This window comes from Caretta caretta, chromosome 2 (genome assembly GCF_965140235.1).
Source record: "Caretta caretta isolate rCarCar2 chromosome 2, rCarCar1.hap1, whole genome shotgun sequence".
Classification (NCBI taxonomy): domain Eukaryota; kingdom Metazoa; phylum Chordata; order Testudines; family Cheloniidae; genus Caretta; species Caretta caretta.
The window spans coordinates 3,891,496-3,916,950 of NC_134207.1; the positions used below are offsets into that span (position 1 = coordinate 3,891,496).

General features: G+C 46.0%; 1 protein-coding gene across 2 annotated transcripts in view; it reads right to left on the reverse strand.

Annotated features, from left to right (window-relative positions):
* ARHGAP39 (Rho GTPase activating protein 39) overlaps positions 1-25,455 on the reverse strand; it is a 417,477-nt gene that overhangs the window by 182,445 nt on the left and 209,577 nt on the right. The gene's annotated exons all lie outside the window — the stretch shown is intronic.

Here is a 25,455-nt window from a genome sequence, read left to right on the forward strand (position 1 = left end):
AAGTAAACAGCAACCAAAACAGAATCATATGGAACGATCTTCACCCAAGGAAGGTCACAGATCAAAGGCTTTGGGTGCCCGGACTGGGTTTATAGGTGCCTTGCTCTGGAGAACTGAGCCGCAGGTTGTCAGCCCCTCATGGAAGCGACCTGGGGTAGTGATTTTGAATGCCCAACTTGAGACACTTTAAAGGGGCCTGATTCTCAGTGGACTGGTAGCTTGGCACTTTCTAAACATCGGCCCTAAGGTGTCTCAATGGAGGCAGCCAGATTCACGAGTCACATCTGAAAGCCTTGGCCTGGACCTTGTCTGTCCGTGTGTCTAAAGTACCAGGCAGGACTGTGGCACTCTGTATAATTACATGCAAAGAACTATGGGAAGAATTCAAGCTGTAAAGTCAAGCACTCAGAAGTTACAGAATGACCCCTTGTGTATGCACTTTATGAGAATCTTTAATTACATGATCACGTCCTATGTTGTCCACAAGACCGGTGCCTCATTCAGTGCACAAGACAGAGCTGCTCTAGGAACAAGTCAAGGCTGTGTAGTGAATGAGACTGTATTCCGTAGGATCCCTGCCACATTTGTTGAACAAGCGGAAGGGTGGGCAGTGGTCAGCAGTGCAGCGGGGCTAAGGTAGGCTGCCTGCCTGCCCTGGCACCACGCTGCACCCCAGAAGCGGCCAGCAGGTCCAGCTTCTAGGTGTGGGGGGGGGGGAGGCTCCACATGCTGCTCTCGCCCACGGGCACCGCCCCCCATTGGCTTCAGTTTCATTTATGGGAGAAATTCCTACTGGCGCCAATCAGCAAAGTGCTTTAAATCAGTAAAACACAGAGCAGAGCCCCATATTCACTACGCAACACCACCCCTTCCGCCTTCCCAGCACTGTTACAGGTCAATTAAGTGATCCAAAAGGGTTTCCAATCCTTCCACAGAATCTCCCTGAACACCACAGAGCCAGCCTCTGGGCCCTGCCCTGCCCAGCCCAGCCCAGCCCAGCCCAGCCAAACGAACTAAAAATGTCAAGGAGAATCTTCGCTTTCATTTACTGAGGAAAGCCTTTAGCCCTGGTCCTTATCAAGGTCCTCAGAAGAGAAAGCGAGAGATCCTCTTCTCCCCATGCCACCTCCCTACTTTTTATTGTAAAGTGAGTACAGTAAATTTGAGGCGTCTCTTGAACAACAATCTTGCCACCTTCCCAGTGTTGCCAACTCCCATGATTGTATTGCAAGTCTCTCAACATTTGGTGCTTTCCATGAAGGAACACCAGATCCTAAAGACATGTGATTAGGCAAAAATCTCAACTATGAGGATCTCAGGATACAGAGGGACCTAGACAAATTGGAGGATTGGGCCAAAAGAAATCTGATGAGGTTCAATAAGGATAAGTGCAGGGTCCTGCACTTAGGACGGAAGAACCCAATGCACAGCTACAGACTAGGGACCGAATGGCTAGGCAGCAGTTCTGCGGAAAAGGACCTAGGGGTGACAGTGGACGAGAAGCTGGATATGAGTCAGCAGTGTGCCCTTGTTGCCAAGAAGGCCAATGGCATTTTGGGATGTATAAGTAGGGGCATAGCGAGCAGATCGAGGGACGTGATCGTCCCCCTCTATTCGACATTGGTGAGGCCTCATCTGGAGTACTGTGTCCAGTTTTGGGCCCCACACTACAAGAAGGATGTGGATAAATTGGAAAGAGTCCAGCGAAGGGCAACAAAAATGATTAGGGGTCTGGAACACATGACTTATGAGGAGAGGCTGGGGGAACTGGGATTGTTTAGTCTGCAGAAGAGAAGAATGAGGGGGGATTTGATAGCTACTTTCAACTTCCTGAGAGTTGGTTCCAGAGAGGATGGTTCTAGACTATTCTCAGTGGTGGAAGAGGACAGAACGAGGAGTAATGGTCTCAAGCTGCAGTGGGGGAGGTTTAGATTGGATATTAGGAAAAACTTTTTCACTAAGAGGGTGGTGAAACACTGGAATGCGTTACCTAGGGAGGTGGTAGAATCTCCTTCCTTAGAGGTTTTTAAGGTCAGGCTTGACAAAGCCCTGGCTGGGATGATTTAATTGGGGATTGGTCCTGCTTTGAGCAGGGGGTTGGACTAGATGACCTCCTGAGGTCCCTTCCAACCCTGATATTCTATGATTCTCTGATTCTATGACTTAAAACCAAGCAAGCTTCTAGTCCTCATTTGAGGGGAAAAGCTAGGAAGCAAGAATCCTAAGAGCTCAAAATCCAGAAGACAAAATGTAAAGCACCCAGCATTTATTATTTTAAAAAATCATGATTTTTGAGCCAATTGTGACTCTTGGGGGCCTGAGCAGTAATTTGTGAGTGTGAGTCCTAAGGCCAAAGGGGGGATGTGTGCTTATAGAATCATAGAATCATAGAATATAAGGGTTGGAAGGGACCCCAGAAGGTCATCTAGTCCAACCCCCTGCTCAAAGTAGGACCAATTCCCAGTTAAATCATCCCAGCCAGGGCTTTGTCAAGCCTGACCTTAAAAACCTCTAAGGAAGGAGATTCTACCACCTCCCTAGGTAACGCATTCCAGTGTTTCACCACCCTCTTAGTGAAAAAGTTTTTCCTAATATCCAATCTAAACCTCCCCCACTGCAGCTTGAGACCATTACTCCTCGTTCTGTCATCTGATACCATTGAGAACAGTCTAGAGCCATCCTCTTTGGAACCCCCTTTCAGGTAGTTGAAAACAGCTATCAAATCCCCCCTCATTCTTCTCTTCTGCAGGCTAAACAATCCCAGCTCCCTCAGCCTCTCCTCATAACTCATGTGTTCCAGACCCCTAATCATTTTTGTTGCCCTTCGCTGGACTCTCTCCAATTTATCCACATCCTTCTTGAAGTGTGGGGCCCAAAACTGGACACAGTACTCCAGATGAGGCCTCACCAATGTTGAATAGAGGGGAACGATCACGTCCCTCGATCTGCTCGCTATGCCCCTACTTATACATCCCAAAATGCCATTGGCCTTCTTGGCAACAAGGGCACACTGCTGACTCATATCCAGCTTCTCGCCCACTGTCACCCCTAGGTCCTTTTCCGCAGAACTGCTGCCTAGCCATTCGGTCCCTAGTCTGTAGCTGTGCATTGGGTTCTTCCGTCCTAAGTGCAGGACCCTGCACTTATCCTTATTGAACCTCATCAGATTTCTTTTGGCCCAATCCTCCAATTTGTCTAGGTCCTTCTGTATCCTATCCCTCCCCTCCAGCGTATCTACCACTCCTCCCAGTTTAGTATCATCCGCAAATTTGCTGAGAGTGCAATCCACACCATCCTCCAGATCATTTATGAAGATATTGAACAAAACCGGCCCCAGGACCGACCCTTGGGGCACTCCACTTGATACCGGCTGCCAACTAGACATGGAGCCATTGATCACTACCCGTTGAGCCCGACAATCTAGCCAGCTTTCTACCCACCTTGTAGTGCATTCATCCAGCCCATACTTCCTTAACTTGCTGACAAGAATACTGTGGGAGACCGTGTCAAAAGCTTTGCTAAAGTCAAGAAACAATACATCCACTGCTTTCCCTTCATCCACAGAACCAGTAATCTCATCATAGAAGGCGATTAGATTAGTCAGGCATGACCTTCCCTTGGTGAATCCATGCTGGCTGTTCCTGATCACTTTCCTCTCATGCAAGTGCTTCAGGATTGATTCTTTGAGGACCTGCTCCATGATTTTTCCAGGGACTGAAGTGAGGCTGACTGGCCTGTAGTTCCCAGGATCCTCCTTCTTCCCTTTTGGTAGGGAGGAATTGGTTCCTTTTCAGGAGGTGGGGTGGGGGAAAGCTTTTGCAGTCCTTCCTCCCCAGCCCCCAAGTTAAATGATAAGGCAGCTCGGCAATGTCGTTACAAAGCATTTCTTGATTTTTTTCCGCCCCAGTACCATAGGACACCTGCTCCATAACACCAAGGCACAGACACACATAAAAATGATTTAGGACCAACAGCCTTGTTTATCGGGATGGCTGCTTGACGTTTATGGACCCCAATAGACAACTCAAAATGCAGAGAAATCTATTTATGGACATTTTTAAAGCCCTCCTTTCCCTTGGAGAAATATGGCCTCTCATATTGGGCACTGCATGGGGCCACCAGCTTTGCTACTTCAGCCACACTGTCCCATTTGTTTGCAAGGGTACAAGACTCCAGGAGTCCGTGAGAGTTTATTGCTTCCTTCCCATCGCACCCAGCTGTTCCTCGTTGCTGAGTTACACCTTCACAAGAGAGCATACCAATAAAAACCCACATATTTACCATGCCAGGGCATCTGGCATTATCATGGCACTTGTATTTCATATACATAGAATGGGAAATGTAAATTCCAGGGTCAATTCAGTTGTCAGAGGAGGTCAAAGCTAAATATTGTATTTCAAAATAGTAAAAATTAACAAATAGAAACAACTGAAAATGGAGAGTCTAACCAGACCATGAGAGATCAATTCCACAGCAAAACACAACAAAGTTCATTCTTGTAGCTGTATTTCCCAGACTCAGTATTGCAGCACAACTCTGGACAATAAACGGAGCAGCCAGTTATGTAAGTAACAGACAGCATGCAGCAAAGGAACTGGGACGTAAGGAATTAAGTCTGGTCACTGTTTGTGGTGAGAGGTGACCGAGCCGACAAACTAGCAAACAGAAGGTATAGAACAGCGCAGTTCCCAGACACAATGCAGAATAAGAGAGGGAATACAAGTGCAGCACTTTCATCTTCACCAGGTGGGACCATTTCTGGGGCTGTGTTTAGGGTTTTTTCCATTACAAAAAATGCTTCCTAGTGTACATACAGAGCACAGACCAGCTTTGGAACTCAGACTCCATTGAAGTCAGTGGATTTACCCAGAGGTAAATGAAAGCAGAATCGGGATCCATAGATGCAGATGGTAAGATGTTAATTATTTAGTTCTGCTGATGCTAAAGGTCATTTTTCTGCTACTCTGCTTCACCTACATAGTACTCAGTTTACAATACTTCCACGGAAAGTTTTCTAACAGGTTACATCATGAGTGCAGGGGACTGGACTAGGAGATCTCTCGAGGTCCCTTCCAGTCCTGCACTCCTATGATTTTATGTAACACTTTATTTCAACCAAGGGAGCTAACTTATGGCACATTATACATGGCATTGGAATGAAAACACAACATATTGCCCCAAACCAGCACAACATTACTTTCTAATGCCTCCTCTATTGGAGGAATAGCATTGATGTTGACTGAACTGCAAACCAGACTTCAGACACATCAATTCACTGCACAAGATTAACATCCAACACCACACTAACACACAAAATCGAATCAGAAGTAAGCAGGGGAGAGAAATGTGACGGCCCTGCACACGCAATTCTCCCCATCGCTGCAGCTAAACCAATCTGACACTCCTGCTGCTGGGAGGCGACTGCAAAGAGGGCAGCTTTAGAAAGACAAAAACTGACGAGGGAATGAAAGAGTAAAAGCACCTCGCTGATGTTCAGTGGGGCTCAAAGGCATATTTGCGGTAAATAATCACCCTCCTGCATTTTCCCTTTAACATGGCTGTGCACATGCTAATTACAGTGTTGCACTGGAATGGTGGTGTTCAGCCTTGTTGCTGTTGCTACTCTACCCCTCCGTGATCCAGCGCTGCATCTGGTGCAGTGTCAGAGGACTGAGTGTCAGAGGACTGGACTGTGGCTGGCACGGATGAAATTTTTTTCTTCTTTTTTAAATCCTAAAAGAGTTTTAACCTGACACGGGTGCCAGTCCCCATCCAAGGAAATTTCCCTTCCAAGGGCTGAGGTTTGATTGGAATGGTGATGGAATGCTGGCATTGTAGAAGGTAGAGGGGGCACTGTGGGAATTTTGCTCTATCGTCTGTACTGAGGATGGCCAAAGCAGTATAGACGCATAGTACGCTGGGACCTGTAGTTTCCACAGGCTGCATCTCTGTAATAAACAGCCGCAGTTTCATGTTAATTACATGCTGCCTTCAGCCTACTGGCTAGTTGCCACCGCTGCAGCCTTCTCTTAGAGCACTCCCCTGTTAGATGGCAGTGAAGCAGTTAAATAGGTTCAGGTGGTTTCCAGGACCCAGAAAAATATGATTAAATTTTTGGTGAGTCCAGACATTTGATAGCATGAGAGAATACACCAATTACTTGCGTTACCATGGCACCAAGGGGTACCACTGTGCTTGGGACTGTGCTAGTTTACAGTAAGATCCACTCCTCTTTGGGGCAGAGACTACAGTCTAATTGCTGCAGCCAGATGGAACGACAACAGGAACATGGAATTGCTACACAGAACCAAGACCAGTGGGCTCTAGCTAGACCAGTATGCTGTCTCCAATGGCAGCCAGTCCTTCAGAGGAAGTGGCAAGAAAGGTTATTCTGTACTGCCTAGTTGCAGTCTATGCTACTTATAGATAGCGAGTAACAACTTGTGCTACCTATTTTATTTGCTCGTTTATTTACATCTCATAATTAAGAAAAATAATTCACTTAATACGGTTACACATTATCCACTATCACCTGATGCAGTGATTTTACCCACGATGCAGTCAACATGGGTAACCTAGTGCAATGGAACACGAATAGCTCCAGGGACATCAGATCATCTCAGCAGGAGACCATATGTTTTGCCAATAAAAGCCCTTCTATCTCAACAGGTGAGTCTTGGTACAACGAGGAGGAGGGAAAAGCTCTTCTTGACTTTTCTTTCCAGAAGAAAACCTGTGTGCAGTGTAGCTGTAGCTGTGTTGGTCCCAGGCCATTAGAGAGACAAGGTGGGTAAGGTCATATCTTGTATTGGACCAACTTCTGTTGGTGAGAGAGGCAGCAACAGAGACAAGAAAGAAGAAAAGCTGACAGACTAGGAATCTGGGGGGCAGGCTGTGGGAGGGCCTTGTAGAGCCTTGTCCTGAGCAGGTAGGACTGAGAATTGCTGCATCCTTTTATTGGAGTGTAAGGCAAAGAAACAATCTTTTTCCAGCACAAAAAACTTCGCCTTGGGCCAGCTGCAGTGGTTGCGTTTTGTGTCATGCTGAAGAGGGTTGGGATCTCGTACTCAATTCCTTGCTCTCCAGGCGAGGAAACAGCTGGGACCATCCTGGTAGTTGTTTTTCCTGATAGAGAAAGAGCGAATGACGCTTTAGTGGGAGCTCATTCCTGTGCTCATGACGGGGGGGCTACAAGGCCATTTTAGGAAAGCAAGTCAGGCGAGGGGAGGATGATGAGAAAGAGAGAAGGGGAAGGTTTGGGAAGGTGTAATATATAGCTCCATCCTCCTGCTTATGAAACGCAAATTCCAAGTCCTCAGGAGCATGAACTCCCACCTCTGGGATGATGTCAAAGTGATGCTGGACAAGGTATGTGCAGGGAAGAGATCTGGCCCCTGCAATTGCACTGAGAAAGAAGGTTTGACCTTCATGAAACCAGACCGGCCTTCAGCTTCCCTGGTAATGCATGTTAAGTTCACTGTAAGTAATGGTTTCAGAGTAGCAGCCGCGTTACTCTGTATCTGCAAAAAGAAAAGGAGGACTTGTGGCACCTTAGAGACTAACAAATTTATTTGAGCATAAGCTTTCGTGAGCTACAGCTCACTTCATTGGATGCATCAAATAAATGTGTTAGTTTCTAAGGTGCCAGAAGTACTCCTTTTCTTTTTACTGTAAGTAATGTTTTCCCAGAATAATAAAGAATCCAGCAAAATGCATTTCCAGCTTGCAGCTGGAACTCCTGTGATTTACATTCTAGTGGCATGTCCTCAAGTTATTCATTTCAACTCTAATTGGAATTTGCAATGAAATGAACACAGTTTTTCTTTATTAATAATTCATGGACAGAAATAATTATAACCTCAGCTCCACAATATTAACTCTTCAGGACTGTGCCTGAATCCTCCGTCTGTCCACACAGTCCCTCCTGAGCTGCTCAAGCCCTCAGGCTTCACCTCTTCACTGTTGGGTGCCCAAGGAGCAACAGGAAAGGGATACTAAAGGGAGGAACAATGACACACTCAAAAATTCACAAACAAGGCAGGAGTTTCCATCTGTGCTGGTGGCAGGATGACACAGTTCCAGCTCCCAATCAATCAATCAGCAACATGATGATCCCAACAGGGCTGGGATCCCAGTTCTGCTGCTTCAAGTTGGGGTAGTGCTGAGGGCTTGAGACAGCAGAGATCCCATCAAATAACCTCCCCCCATCACAAAATAGTGGTGGACATAGCTGGTGGGGGAACAAAACCCCAGAACTGCCCTCTCTGGCTTCAGCAACAGATAAGATTATATAAATATTCCAGGTCCCGGGCATCTTTGACTCTACCTAGTGTCCTCTATAAAGTGATATGACCACCTGTCTGACCATGTCAAACTAATAAAATAAAAACAACAAAAATCCCTTAGAATACAGTCAATTTTGACTTGGGAAAGGACCAGCAAGTGCCTCTGTGGAGCACAGGAATCTTCCAGCAGCAGGTTGTTCCATGGGGATACCTGACTTTTGAGAATGGGACAAACCAAAATCTGTTCCTATCAGGGCTGTCAATTAATCACAGTTAACTCGCGCGATTAACTCAAAAAAATTAATCACAATTAAAAACATTTATCGCGATTAATCACAGTTTTAATCGCACTGTTAAACAATAGAATACCAACTGACATTTATTAAATATTTTGGATGTTTTTCTACATTTCCAAAAATATTGATTTCAATTACAACACAGAAGACAAAGAGTCCAGTGCTCACTTTATATTATGTTTATTACAAATATTTGCACTGTAAAAATGATAAATAAATAGTATTTTTCAATTCATCTCTTTATCATGAAAGTGCAACTTACAAATGTAGATTGTTTTTTGTTACATAACTGCACTCAAAAAACAAAACAATGTAACTTCAGAGCCTACAGGTCCACTCAGTCCTACTTCTTATTCAGCCAATCTCTCAGACAAAAAAGCTTGTTTACGTTTACAAGAGTTAATGCTGCCTGCTTCTTATTTACAATGTCACCTGCAAGTGAGAACAGGGGTTCCCATGGCACTTTTGTAGCTGGCATTGCAAGGTATTTACGTGCCAGATATGCTTAACATTTGTATGCCCCTTCACGCTTCAGCCATCATTCCAGAGGACATGCTTCCATGCTGATGACGCTTGTTAAAAAAAATGTGTTAATTAAATTTGTGACTGAACTTCTTGGGGGAGAATTGTATGTCTCCCACTCTGTGTTTTACATGCATTCTGCCATATATTTCATGTTATAGCTTTCTCAGATGATGACTCAGCATGTTCGTTTTAAGAACACTTTCACTGCTGATCTGACAAAATACAAAGAAGGTACCAATATGAGATTTCTAAAGATAGCTACAGCATGCAAGCCAAGGTATAAGAATCTGAAGTGCCTTCCAAAATCTGAGAGGGACGAGGTGTGGAGCATGCTTTCAGAAGTCTTAAAAGAGCAACACTCCGATGCGGAAACTACAGAACCCGAACCACCAAAAAATGCTGGTGGGATCTGACTCAGATGATGAAAATGATCATGCGTCGGTCTGCTGCTCTGGATCATTATCGAGCAGAATCTGTCATCAGCATGAATGCATGTCCTCTGGAACGGTGACTGAAGCATGAAGGGACATATGAATCTTTAGAGCATCTGGCACGTAAATATCTTGTGATGCTGGCTACAACAGTGCCATGTGAATACCTATTCTCACTTTCAGGTGACATTTTAAACAAGAAGCGGGCAGCATTATCTCCTGCAAATATAAACAAACTTGTTTGTCTTCGAGATTGGCTGAACAAGAAGTAGGACCAAGTGGACTTGCAGGCGTTAAAGTTTTACATTGTTTTATTTTTGAATGCAGTTATTTTTTATACATAATTCTACATTTGTAAGTTCAACTTTCATGATAAAGAGACTGCACTACAGTACTTGTATTAGGTGAACTGAAAAACACTATTTCTTTATTTTTACAGTGCAAATATTTATAATAAAAAATAAATATAAGGTGAGCACTGTACACTTTGTATTCTGTGTTGTAACTGAAATCAATATATTTGAAAAAGCGGAAAACATCCAAAAATATTTATATAAACAGTATTCTATTATTGTTTAACAGTGCAATTAATCGCATGATTAATGACAATTTTTTTTAATCGCTCGTCAGCCCTAGTTCCTATCCTTCTCCAAACTGCAGTCAGATAATGCAGGGTCTGGTTTGCAGTTCTGAGCATCTGCAGCTCCTATTGACTTCAACAGGCACCTCTGGAAATCAGAGACTTTCTGGTTGCTAGCAAACTGGGCCAGATTTAAACCATCATCTCTGCTCATAGACTAACCAAGGCTTGTTAACAACTCCCTCTCATTTGTGTCAGGATGTTCTTGTTCGTATCACTGTGGTGCCCGGAGGGTCCAACCCAAGATACCCCAGTGTGCTAGGTGCTGTACAAACATAAAATGAGAGACGGTCCTGGCTTGAGAGAGCTCACAATTTAAATTGACAAGGCAGGAAGGGAAACAGAAACACAAAGAGGGGAAGTGACTTGCCCAAGGTCAAACAGCAGGTTAGTAGCGGATCCCAGAACAGAACAGAACCCAGATCCCCTGGCTCCCAATCCAGTAGCTAATCCACTGGACCATACAGCCATCTATGCTTAATGGTTACTTCAGAAAAGAACAAACCCCTTCAACGTTTATTTTCCTGTCTCTACCCCCAGCCCTCCTTTTCCCAGCCCCGCTCCTTTTCTCTTTTAAAGAGATTCTCTCGTTTAAACATGCCTAATGGACAGACACCCTCTATCCACAGCACAGACACGGAACAGGCAGTACCTTCCCCCAGGCTGCCCCACACATAGGCCTCAGCCCTGCCACCCTACTTGTAGGGGTTGAGAAGAGAGTTGAGTCTCCATGGCCCATTCAACCCTTGACCTCTCTGTACAAGAAACAAGTAGAGTTTAGCACCAGTTGTGGCGGTGACTGATGGCGACACCTGTCCCACCAGGAACTCGTCTGAGAACCAATACAACTCACTGTGCATAAAGCAACAAAGAGCTATCAGACTCTAACAGATTTCTGGTTGCTACTGACTTATGTTGCACTTCTGCAGTACCAGTGACCTGGAGGTAGAAGGTTTCAAGTGCCATTCCAAACACTGATCACCAATGCTCTCCCCAGGACGTGAATGCACCCAGCAATGAGCCACTACTGCTCAGATCAGCTCCTACTGGCGAAGGACTCCCCATTTCCTTCTCAAAGCAGCATGCAGGCTGTCTCCATAGCTGGGGAGCCTCCACTGATTCCAAAGTGCAGCTGCCAGGGGTTAAACTGAAAAAGCTAAGCAAACTCCAAATGTATTTACAACGGCAGATTTGATGTGAAATGTCACATTTCAGTTTCACCCATTCAAAGTAATGCCTCTGATCATTCCCTGCTTGCTCCAGGCGCAGCCTTCAATGACATGCCAGGCAGGCTGCAACACTGACAGAATAAGAGCTGGCAACAGCCAACATGCGCTGATGTACAGAGCCTCTTCCCTGGCATGTGATTCTTTCAAAGCTCTCAAACGCACACATCTTTGTTTATCATTACTGACTCCCCTGCCTTGAAAAAGGAACTGCAGGCACTCTGAAGAACGGGTTGGGAAGCAATTTATTCAGATCTATAGAGAGCCTGTTAGCACCTTTAATTACATTAATACTGTGAAACCTCCCCGTCTCATAGCTCCACATAAAATTAAATTAAAAAAACCTCTCTGCACTGCTTTCAATAAAACTCGGCTAGAAAGTGGATCCTTGCAGGGTGCCTTGAAGGTCATAAAGGGTATGTCTACACTGTAATTAAAATCCTGCAGCTGGCCCAAGCAGCTGACTCGGGCTAAGGGGGTCGGCCTAAGGGGCTGTTTAACTGCAGTGTAGACATTCGGGCTCAGGTCCCACAAAGAGTCCCAGAGCCAGGGCTCCAGCCTGAGCCCAAATGTCTACACTGCAATTAAACAGCCCCTTAGCCTGAGCTCCGCAAGCCCGAGTCAGCTGGCATGGGCCAGCCACAGGATTTTAATTGTAGTGTAGACACAAAATCATAGGTGCAGGAGTTGTTGTTTCTAAATCATCCAAGACATATGACATTCCCAAAGACAGCCCCCATGGTGGTAAGAGGACCACATTTGCTGTCTCCACCTCACTCTAAAAGTTTTCAAGGACACCCCTCACCAACTGAGAAGACTCACAGCAGATCCGTTCCATGAGCTTACGATGAAACACATGGTTCTCCAAAACTATTCCATTACTTGGCATGAGCACTGGAGGAGTCCAAGGCATTCAGAGCACATGGGGCTTACATTGGTGGTCTAGATAATACTTAGTCCTGCCACGAGTGCAGGGGACTGCACTAGACGACCTCTCAAGCTCCCTTCCAGTCCTACAATTCTATGATTTATACCTGGTAATAAATTATGAGACTGGGAGCTGTTAAAGTTGTTTTGGTGACTTATGGCCATATCACCTCCAATCTAAAACACTTTAAATACGCAGAACTTTGCCACGAACAGGTGTAACGAGCGCACCACACACAGATTACCTGGGTTAGATCGACGGTAGGAGAATTATTTTCCATTAGATAGATCTGTGTATAGATAGTCCAATGGTTGGGAGGGTTCTTCAATCCATCTGCCCTTCACTCAGTGCCCCACATTAAAAGTGACATAAGGGGACAATCAGGACGAGGAGCTTGCGTAATTTTTAGAGGCATAACAATTACCTCCCTGTGTCATAACACCAATGTGTCCCAGCCCAGAGCCATAACAGTGGCATAGTGGTCCAAATTCATCAATGTCTGTGTAAGGTGGTCGCAGCTCTCTTCCCATCTATCAGGGCGGGAGACCACGCCCCCTTCGCTACAACAGGGGGGAGCGATAGCTCAGTTGTTTGAGCATTGGCCTGCTAAACCCAAAGTTGTGAGTTCAATCCTTGAGGGGGCCTTTTAGGGATCTGGGGCAAAAATTGGGGTTTGGTCCTGCTTTGAGCAGGGGGTTGGACTAGATGACCTCCTGAGGTCCCTTCCAACCCCGATATTCTATGATTCTATGACACTTCTGGAGCGCTTCGGTTCAGGGCGAAATTAGCTCACAGTTAGTGTCCCAGGCCTACAGTCAGGCCAAGCAGCGATAAGTCTATAGGCCTGGAGCTCTCATTCAGGGCAGGGTGACACACAGTTAAAGGCTCCGGCTAGAGATTTGGGAGAGCTGCAACGAGTCTATCAGGGAGGGGCAGTAATCCAGTAGGGGCTCTGACCTACAGTCACTCAGGCAGAGCAATAGAGTCTATTCACCTGGGGCCCTCCATCAGGGCGGGGCAGCAGTCAGCTCAGGTAAGGGGCTCTGGCCAGCTGTTGGGCAGAGCAACAGTGGGGAGATTGGCTCTCTGGTGGGAGAGTCAGCAAACCCTCTGGCATCCTAGTTCAGGTGGGTGCCAGACCAATGCAGGCCTCCTGACCACGAAGTGGGGAGGCTGCCACCCCTGATGTTGAGGGGGTAGGGGGACGAAGGCCCTCCCGCTCCAATGCATCCCAGCCCAGGGCCCTAACAGTGGCGGAATGGTCCGCCACTGGGTCAGTGGGGAAATCCCACTGCAACACGCTGGCCGGCTTGCAATCAGTCCTACACTACACTCCCAATCCAGAGTACTTGGGTTCCAGGGTTGTCATCGGTCTCGCTCGGGTAAACTGCAAGCGGCAGCCCCAACAGCTCCTCGCTGTCCCCAGTGTCCGGCAGCTCCGGCAGTCCTTCTGGGTCTCTGGCACTGTAGCAGCCTCTGTCAGGTCTGGGCTTAGCAGCAGGGAAGAGACATCCTCCTCCTCTGGCAGCTCTGCCCCAACTGAGGTAGAGGGCCGGCCTTTTATAGTTCCAGTTTCTGTTCCTGCCCCACCCCTCTGCTTCCGGTGGAGTGGCCATGGGTATCCTGGTTCTGCCCACCAGGGGGCAGTCGCAGCTCTCCCCCCATCTGTCAGGGAGTGGAGCACTCCCCCTCGCTACAGTCTGTAAAGAGCCTTGAGATCCTCAAGTGGGAAGTGCTGGAGACCTGTTTCATCTTATTAATTCTTCACTGAGTCCTTATGTTGGCATAGAAGCTACTGGAGATACAGGCTGCAAGTACATTTGGGAGAACACACATACTGATTTCCTAGCTAATTTCACTCTCTAAACTTCTCTGTTACCTTTTCACAGCACTCGTCCTTTTTGCCCTTCAGAAAAATCTATGGAATGTGTCCAATTATGGGTTTTGCAGAAAAATGCCCACAAAGAGAGAGACAAATATCTACCCATATGCATCTCTCTCATGTGCACAGCTTATTGTTGTACAAATTGAGAATGCTTTGCTTCAAGACTTCCAAAGAATTGCTACAGGCAGGGACCCCTCATTAGCAAAGGTGGTCTGGTTCTGCTCGCAGTGCCTCATCTACAGCAGCATCTGAAGAGGCAAAAATAATGGCACACTCGGATATCTGTAGAGCACGCACGTGACATTAAAAATGACTGTGTAACGTGGTAAGTAATGAGACGCTGGCGGCCAGAATTCTCTTAAGAATGGAGGTGGCTTTGCGGGAAGAGGAAGGCTCTCTCAATTTTCCATGTTATACAGAAGCAGAACATACAACACATTGGAATTCTCTATACAAATACACCCATACACTTGTATGAGTAAAACATGGCTCACTAATGAGATTCTGCCACGTACTGAACAAACACTTAAGTGGTGAGTTTTGAGGGGGATTTCAGGTAGTGAAACATTATCATCATCAATCTTCATCATCAGTGCATTCTGAAATTCAGATCCAGACAATCCTAAACTCCTGCCAAGGTTTGAGAATCCAAACCTACACAAATTTCACAGCTGAACCCCACAGAAGGTGACAAGTCAAAACACTGATCTGCTCACACCCAACTCTTGGGGGTAGGGAGATTGAACTCCACACCTGAGCTTTGCAGCTCAGTACTCAGCTGGAATTGTGAACTCTGCTCATGTAAGTTCTCTGGCTTCTCCAAACATCACTGCTTCTGCCAATGTGATCAGATCTATTCTGGAGGGACCTTGAGAAACGGGGAAAATTCACTCTTCATGGCCACTGATTCTCTGCAAGGCTGAAGGGTGGGGACCGTGTCTAATTGTATGTTTGCACAGCACCTAGCAACAATGGGGCCCCCGATCCAGGTTAGGGCATCTAGGGAATACCACAATACAAACAAAACGAAACATACATACATGACCAACTGGCCAGAAGAAGTTAGACTGCAGCGGTCAAAGGGCTGTTATAAGCTAATGTCCCTTTCAATCCATGGTGACTTGTACTCAGTAAAAGGCCAAGACGCTCTAGGCTGGGAAAGTTTTTCATGCCCATAGAACTGGAATTCAGTGCCCAGAGATCACACACAATGGGACTAAATGAGAAGGGACACAGGCAATTGTCACTGACACGATGGATGCAAATTGGTCAGGAAATAGGTGGAGGGGTAAAGCAGTGTCATTTGAGCCGTCCACCACTTGGCATGTGAACAATGTGAGAGTAACTTCAATGCCAAAGTGGCAGAAAGGCAGTAGAGCAGGAAAAGCAACTAACAGGAGGATGCAAGCTAAAGTAGGATGGGGGCTGTGTTATTTCACACCATCTGTTTCTGGCATACACTCCATCTCCCTGCAACATGCAAATGACACTCCTTTCACATGGCCAGTTCATCATTAATTTTTGACATTTATACCGTAGTAGTGTCAGACCCCCCCCCCCCCACCCCTAGTCAAGACCAAGGACAACTCTGAGACCTCTAAAAGTACTTCAGTATTAACATTAGCTACACAAAGATGCAGTCCCGTCCTGAACAGTCTAAGATTGCAAGTCAAGATTGGGGTGAGAGGGATACAAATATGAACAATTTTTATACACATAGATATGTTTGCCATTTTGTTATTAGTAGATAAAGCCAGGGCCAAGTATCTTCACTGCCATACAATCAAGCCATGGCTAATGGGCTTATTTCTCATCAGCATTGTGGCAGAGGTGGAACTTTTGGAAGGGATTCAAAGGAGGTTATGGTAAATTCACAGAAGACATGCCATGCACATTGACAGCACAGGAGAAGGGATTTCACACACACCCCTGGATTATGGCCTGACAAAGTTCAAATGAAAGCTGAATTGTGCAGGATCTAAATTCTCCCCACTTCCACCTACTATGGTCCCTCTCATTCATTCTCTCCTTAGCACTTCACATTGCTTGGCCATTTAAACTAGTCAATGGCTTCATGAGAATGGAGATTAACCAACCACCTTTAACTCCACTGGTGGGGGCGTCCCCTACTCATGATCTAACTCAGGTTGCAAAGCGTTTTGGAATCCTTTGGACTGGAAGCTCTCCTGTGCCACTGTACAGTCATCCTCAATGTCCATTCAGGGATGTCACTACTTGACAATCACAAACCCCAGGACTCTACCAATGGAAACTTAACCAGCTAAGAGTGAGCAGATGCTGTCCGATGAAATCTTAGTGAAGCTGCTTATTGCAGTAGAACCTGAGTCCCATTTACTGTAGTTACTAGTACTTCACACTCATCCACCTAGCACCTCTCATCTCAGGATCTCAAATCACCTCAAAAGGTGGGCAGCCCACATTATCCCTATTTTAAAAGGGAGAAAAAGCTGAGGAACTTTATGGCTAATAGCCTAATCTTCAGAGGTACTGAGCACCACAACTGCTACAGAAGTCAGGACCTCCGAAAATCAGCCCATTAGTCATTTGCTACAGGAAGAGATTGAGTCAAGACTAGATCCTGAGTGTGGACTCTCAGTCCTGCGCTCTAGCTACTAGTCCACTCTGCCTCCCTATTCTACCATAAGAACACATCCACACTGGATTATAAAGGACTCTCTAAACAGCCATTGAGAAGTGAAGGCTTCCTCAAGTAAAGAGACTGCACCGAGTCCTGCCTGTGGCTCCCATAGGCTTTAACCCTGAGGTTACGAATGAACAATCTCCCCAGATTTTAAGATGCAGCCAAGTGTGCACTCAACACACCAGCCCGGCCCTGCTACCCATTCCTTTTTTCTCCCTCTCTCTTTTCGCCTGCTATCCTAATAGCCCTGGTTGATGAATGACCTCTCTCCTGCAGAATGGACACTAACCATGATGCTCTCCTATTACTTAATTATCCTACTGCAGAGAACACTCATTTATTTTCACCATGGTTACTAACTGCAATAATTGCAGGCTGGGGGAGCTGGACTGCGCTTAATGTTGTTCAGCAAAGCTGCTGGCTCCAGGCCACCTGTATGGATCTCTCCTAATTCAACCAGCAAATTGGTAACCCCACATACCAGGCTTCATTTTCAAGCATGGAAGCCCAAGGTGCACTTGCAAAAGACATGAAACTACCGCCTGTGCAAACCCGCTACACCTGCAGTACCTAACAAACACTGTGTACAATGCCTCAAACATTATCTAATTAATCCTCTCACTAGTCTGGTGATACCAAGGTGAAGGGACACGTTACAAAGTGGGGACAGTAGGCACCTGCATTTTGCAATGGAGACAGAACGCTTAAGTGACTTGGGCACAAAGCCACACAGAATTAGGGAGAGCCAAGACTGGAACTCCGTAGAGGCTGCTTCCCAGCCCCATGCGCAGACCATGCCCCTTGCAGTAAGCGTCCATTTCTGGGTTCAGTTCCACATTTTACTTGCACAAACATGGGTGTGTGGATAATTTACTACAAGTGCAGCTAATTGGCCCTTAATGTCTCAACACCAACACGCCCAGGGAGAGCTGACTGAGCAGAATGTAGGGCATACAAGTTGGGCCACTGATCCAATTGGTTCACGTTTAGCTGGTATGTTCATTGAGAGGATTTAGGGTCCGCTTTTCAAGGAAGTGCAGACACGTATTGGTGATTAGAGGGATCCTGCTTGTTTCAGAGGAAGTCTGAAGACCTGCCTGTACGCATCTCATCTCTGTCCCGCACTCTGCCATTGCCAGATCAAAGCTTCCTCGGTGTGTATTGACACAATCTGGCCTTCAAACCAGACTCACTGAACTGGAACACAGCCTCTTAGACTGAATTCCATTCATCACAGGGTAGGCAGTACAGAAAATTAACAGAGACCATGTGTCATAAATATAAAGGGAAGGGTAACAACCTTTCTGTATACAGTGTTATAAAATCCCTCCTGGCCAGAGGCAACATCCTGTTACCCTGTAAAGGGTTAAGAAGCTCAGCTAACCTGGCTGGCACCTGACCCAAAGGACCAATGAGGGGACAAGATACTTTCAAATCTTGGGCGGGGGGAAAGCTTTTGTTTGTGCCCTTTGTTTACATGGTTGTTCTCTCTTGGGACTGAGAGAGGCCAGACAGAAATCCATCTTCTCCAACCCATCCTAATCCAAGTCTCCAATATTGCAACCAGTATAGGTAAGCCAGGCAACGCGGATTAGTTTATTTTTTGTTTTATGTGAATTTTCCCTGTGTTAAGAGGGATGTTTATTCCTGTTTTCTGTAAGATTTTGCCCAGAAGGGGGATCCTCTGTGTTTCGAATGTGAATACCCTGTAAAGTATTTTCCATCCTGATTTTACAGAGATGATTTTTACTGTTCTTTTTTTTTTTTAATAAAATCCTTCTTTTAAGAACCTGACTGATTTTTCCATTGTTCCAAGATCCAGGGGTTTGCGTCTTTGATGATTTTGTAACAAATTGGTTAGGATATTATTCTCAAGCCTCCCCAGGAAAGGGGGTGTGTAGAGCTTGGGGGGATATTTTTGGGGGAAGGCGTCTCCAAGTGGTCTCTTTCCCTGTTCTTTGTTTAAAACGCTTGGTGGTGGCAGCATACTGTTCAAGGACAAAGCAAAGTTTGTACCCTGGGGAAGTTTTTAACCTAAGCTGGTAAGAATAAGCTTAGGGGATCTTTCATGCGGGTCCCCACATCTGTACCCTAGAGTTCAGAGTGGGGAAGGAACCCTGACACCATGCTTCAGCTGTGTGCAAGGGTCTCAGTCTATTCCCTAGTAGATGGATGCTTGTCCACACCAAAATGTCAGCTTGACAACTGAGCCGCTCAAGAAAAAGCCAGGACAGGAGAAATAAGGGCACTGCAGGCCAAGATGGAGTGCACCAATTCCACCGCGTTGTCTCATTACAGCACTAATGTATAGGGAGGATATTTCCTTCTCCTAAGGATCTAATTACAAGAAAAGGATTAAAAGGTGATTCATAAAATTGCTTATCACTGTCTGCAAGCAGCTGTACACTGGGGAAAACAAGCTGTATTTCACATCCAGAAACATAAATCAACGAGCACAGCAATTCATAATGAGCGTGTCCTTGATAAAACCTTCTTACAATTAATGAAAACTCTCCTGTAAAACACAGCACTTAATAGAGCTACAACAAGCACTGCTACCTACAGCTAGGGTGACCAGATGTCCCGTTTTTGGGGACGTTTTCTTATATAGGTGCCTCTTACCCCCTCCCCCGTCCCATTTTTTCACAGTTGCTATCTGGTCACCCTACCGAAAGCGAACTGTGGGACGTGCACATACACATGTGCATGCAATTTCAAATGGAAGCTGAATTCTTTATTATAGATGCAACTCAAAGCAGAAAAACCTGCTTCTTAAGCAGTTGTGTAATGAGGATCTGAGTGGAGTTTGGACAAATGCTAGGGGCTGAAGTCATATAGGGGACTAGCAATTCCATGTGTTTTAACAAAGCTCTCAGGATTCAGGTGCTCACTACTTAAATGACAGGAGAACAATCCCTTAAACCCAGCGTGTGCCCCTCCACAGCCTTGCATTCCAACAACCCTTGGCATCTTTCACCTGAGGATTACAAAGCACTTCACAAACATCGAGCCTCATAATGACTCCACAAGGGGGGGGGGCAGTTTTCCCTGCTGTACAGATGGGAAATCTGAAGGACAGAGAGTTGGAGTCCTGACTCTTAGGCCTCTATTTTAATCACTGCAGAAGGGGTTCTCAAGCTGTTGGCTGGCAGAGCACTTACTTGTGGCCCACAGAGTGCTGGCAGGTCACATGGTACAGGCTCTTCCTCTTCCTCCATGTTTCCAGCTGCTTCTACAGGTGCTGATGGCTTTTTGTTGCAAAGAGAATCCTGGCAGCCTGCAAGAGCAGCTGGAAATGAGGGGGCAGCACCAGCCTAGCTGATTCCATTAGGGAGAACTGTTAAGCGTTCTGACCCCAGAGAACCATCTTCATATAAAGACTGCCCCCATTAGTGGGTCATTTACCATTCAGATGAGGGTCAATGTGTTGAGTGCCCAGGGGGAATCCCCCACGCTGCTTTAATGGGGGAAGGGGGGGAGGAGGAGGAAAGGAGAGGGTGAAAAAGTAAGAGGGAGGCAACAATCCAAGCAATGATCCAAGTATAAGACAGGTGCATCACAGCTGCACTAAATTGGGATGGGAGAATAATCACAGAGGGGACCCCAATACAGCAATAACTGCAAGGCCAGAGAAGAAATCATAGGGCTGGGGTGGGAGAGAAGTGGAAGGGAAAACCCTGTGGGAGTAGTGGGCGCTGTTTGATTTTACAAAGTCCTCCTTTCCACCTCTGCACCTGGTACAGGGGTGCTTGCAGGCGGCACCTTCCAACTGAGGTCATAGGATCACCCACCTTTCAACAACACTTGTTATTTTCAGCTGAATTTAAAATGCACCAAGCTGCAGAGCTGAGCTGGGGTTGGAACGTCAATTTAAACTAATCTTTGCAGAATTAAATGTCATACAGTAGGCAGTGGCTTGCTCTGTCATCTCCACGATTAAAAAAAGAATAATCAACAGCCGCAGGCAGGCTCAGCCTAGAAAGCCAGGAGGAGTTATGCTAGAGAGAGCAAGCAGAAGCGGGGAGGAGATCTATACCAATTGCAGCATTCCTGCTCCAACTCCAAGATACAGGCTGTTGAGGAGACAGCAGACAATTTGAAATGGGGCCCTTCTCTCATTGGTACCTTACTAGGGAACAAATACAAAGCAGAACAATGAGTTCTGAGAGTGCCAACTGCTTTCACCACTGGCAATGTCTACGGTAAGTGCTTACACAGCCCCCAATACTGAGCACCTCAGAATCTTTAATGTATTTCTCCTGGGAGGCAGGACAGTGCGAGTACCCCCATAGTATAGATAGGAAACTGTGGCACAGAGAGACTAAGTGACTTGCCATTGTCACACAGGGAATCTGTGGCGGAGCAGAGATGCCAACTCGGGTGTCTCAAGTTCTAAGCTAGTGCCCTCACCACTGGACCTTCCTTCTTCTCCATGACCGCAATGCTTCGGAAGCCAGTGTGCGATCATGACAAATTATAAACATTACCGAGTTGAGAATGATGTCCTGATTTCCTAGGAGTGACTGTGCCAGTCCCACAGAGGGCCACCCTGGAACCAAGAGCCTGTATCCATGACTAGGTGTAGTTCAGTTTAACTGTCTGACACCCCCAAGGTAATTTCAGGAGAATCCAGATTACTCATATTCAGGGGTTGGACTAGATGATCTCCTGAGGTCCCTTCCAACCATGATATTCTATTCTATGATCTATGAAAATGCTGTTCCCTGCCTATTGTAATGTAACGCACCCATGGCCACCTAGGACTTTCTGGTCATCATTATGCTCCATAACATGTTCATTCAAAACTCACAGAAAGCGTGGGGATAAAGCTCAGCTCCACTTACTACTTGAACAAAAGGAGAATCTCCATCAGCTGTTGGTGACATAGAGTTTATTACACAAGTTTAGGTTACTACTGCCATATACTGGATGGATACACACACTGGACATGTCTCCCCCCAGACACTCCACAACAGAACCTCTCTCACGCTTGCAGTGTATGATGCTGCCTCGTTAGCTTGTAAACTCCTCAGACACAGACCACAACTATGTCTGTCTTGTACAGCATGAAATAATCCATCAGCAACTAACAAAACCCCATTGTCCAACCTTCCCATCCTAAAACTGCCAGTATAACATAGAATCATAGAATATCAGGGTTGGAAAGGACCTCAGGAGGTCATCTAGTCCAACCCACTGCTCAAAGCAGGACCAACACCAACTAAATCATCCCAGCCAGGGCTTTGTCAAGCCTGACCTTAAAAACCTCAAAGGATGGAGATTCCACCACCTCCCTAGGTAACCCATTCCAGTGCTTCACCAACCTCCTAGTGAAATAGTGTTTCCGAATATCCAACCTAGACCTCCCCACTGCAACTTTAGACTATTGCTCCTTGTTCTGTCATCTGCCACCACTGAGAACAGCCAAGCTCCATCCTCTTTGGAACCCTCTTTCAGGTAGTTGAAGGCTGCTATCAAATCCCTCCTCACTCTTCTCTTCTGCAGACTAAATAACCCCAGTTCCCTCAGCCTCTCCTCGTAAGTCATGTGCCCCAGCCCCCTGAAAATTTTTGGTGCCCTCCACTGGACTCTCTCCGATTTGCCCACATCCCTTCTCTAGTGGGGGGCCCAAAACTGGACGCTATACTCCAGGTGTGGCCTCACCAATACTGAAGAGAGGGAAATATTCACGTCCCTCGATCTGCTGGCAATACTCCTACTAATACAGCCCAATATGCCATTGGCCTTCTTAGGAACAAGGGCACACTCTTGACTCATATCCAGCTTCTCATCCACTGTAACCCCTAGGTCCTTTTCTGCAGAACTGCTGCCTAGCCATTTGGTCCCTAGTCTGTAGCGATGCATGGGATTCTTCCGTCCTAAGTGCAGGACTCTGCACTTGTCCTTGTGGAACCTCATCAAATTTCTTTTTGTCCAATCCTCTAATTTGTCTAGGTCCTTCTGTATCCTATCCCTACCCTCCAGCGTATCTACCTCTCCTCCTAGTTTAGTGTCATCTGAAAACTTGCTGAGGGTGCAATCCACACCATCCTCCAGATCATTTATGAAGATATTGAACAAAACCGGCCCCAGGACCAACCCTTGGAGCACTCCACTTGATACCAGCTGCCAACTAGACATGGAGCCATTGATCACTACCGATTGAGCCCGACAATCTAGCCAGCTTTCTATCCACCTTATAGTCCATTCATTCAGCCCATACTTCTTTAATTTGCTAGCAAAAATACTGTGGGAGACCGTTCCAAAGCTTTGCTAAAGTCAAGGAATAACACATCCACTGCTTTCCCCTCATCCACTGAGCCAGTTATCTCGTCATAGAAGGCAATTAGATTAGTCAGGCATGACTTGCCCTTGGTGAATCCATGCTGACTGTTCCTGATCACTTTCCTCTCCTCTAAGTGCTTCAGAATTGATTCCTTGAGGACCTGCTCCATAATTTTTCCAGGGACTGAGGTGAGGATGACTGGCCTGTAGTTCCCTGGATCCTCCTTCTTCCCTTTTTTAAAGATGGGCACTACATTAGCCTTTTCCAGTCGTCCAGAACTTCCCCTGATTGCCATGACTTTTCAAAGATAATGGCCAATGGCTCTGCAATCACATCCGCCAACTCCTTTAGCACTCTCGGATGCAGCGCATCCGGCCCCATGGACTTGTGCTCATCCAGCTTTCCTAAATAGTCCCTGTCAGGGTTCCTTCCCCACTCTGAACTCTAGGGTACAGATGTGGGGACCCGCATGAAAGATCCCCTAAGCTTATTCTTACCAGCTTAGACTAAAAATTTCCCCAAGGTACAAACTTTGCCTTGGCCTTGAACAGTATGCTGCCACCACCAAGCATTTTAAACAAAGAACAGGGAAAGAGGCCACTTGGAGACATCTTTCCCCCAAAATATCCCCCCAAACCCTACTCACCCCCTTTCCTGGGGAGGCTTGAGAATAATATCCTAACCAATTGGTTACAGAATCATCAAAGACCCAAACCCCTGGATCTTGGAACAATGAAAACATCAGTCAGATTCTTAAAAGAAGGATTTTATTTAAAAAAGAAAGGTAAAAATCATCTCTGCAAAATCAGGATGGAAAATACTTTACAGGGTATTCACATTCAAAACACAGAGGATCCCCCTCTGGGCAAAACCTTAATGTTACAGAAAACAGGAATAAACCTCCCTCTTAACACAGGGAAAATTCACATAAAACAAAAGATAAACTAATCAACACAGGGAAAATTCACATAAAACAAAAGATAAACTAATCTGCCTTGCCTGGCTTACCTATATTGGTTGCAATATTGGAGACTTGGATTAGGATGGGTTGGAGAAGATGGATTTCTGTCTGGCCTCTCTCAGTCCCAAGAGAGAACAACAACGTAAACAAAGAGCACAAAACAAAAGCCTTCCTTCCCCCAAGATTTGAAAGTATCTTGTCCCCTTATTGGTCCTTTGGGTCAGGTGCCAGCCAGGTTAGCTGAGCTTCTTAACCCTTCACAGGTAACAGGATGTTGCCTCTGGCCAGGAGGGATTTTATAGCACTGTATACAGAAAGGTTGTTACCCTTCCCTTTATATTTTTGACAGTCCCGAACTATTTCTTTCTCCACAGAAGGCTGGTCACCTCCTCCCCATGCTGTGCTGCCCAGTGCAGCAGTCTGGGAGCTGACCTTGTTCATGAAGACAGAGGCAAAAAAAGCATTGAGTACATTAGTTTTTTCCATATCCTCTGTTACTAGGTTGCCTCCCTCGTTCAGTAAGGGGCCCACACTTTCCTTGACTTTCTTCTTGTTGCTAACATACCTGAAGAAATCCTTCTTGTTACTCTTAACATCTCTTGCTAGCTGCAACTCCAAGTGTGATTTGGCCTTCCTGATTTCACTCCTGCATGCCTGAGCAATATTTTTATACTCCTCCCTGGTCGTTTGTCCAATCTTCCACTTCTTGTAAGCTTCTTTTTTGTGTTTAAGATCAGCAAGGATTTCACTGTTAAGCCAAGCTGGTCGCCTGCCATATTTACTATTCTTTCTACACATCGGGATGCTTTGTTCCTGTAACTTGTCCCACGTGTGTCCCTGTTCACTGTACTCTCTACTATCCAGATGTTTAGTAACTAATATTTTCATTTATAAAGAACTTTTCATCCATAGACCTCAAAGCACCTTACAGAAGAGGGTCAGCGTCACTTATCCATTTTACAGATGATGAAAGGAAAGCATTGAGTCGGTGGCAACTACACTCCTAGGCACCTCTGAAAAACTGGCACCCAGAGTCACATTGAGTCAGTGACAGAGTGGGTGATGGAACCTAGACATTCTGTCTCCCATCCAACAGCAAGCAATTCTGATCATCCAGATTCTACCAGACTTAACGGCTGTCTTCATGGGTGCTTGACAGTTTGTGCCAGCAATCATGACCTCTTTGGATTGGACATTCCCTGGCAGTTCATGACTGGCTGGCCATCTCTTTCAGTCAGTCATTAACTGACAGAAATATACACTCCATCCATCACCACTGCCTGCACATGGACTGAATTTATAATGCATTGTGCATACAAACATGCTTCAG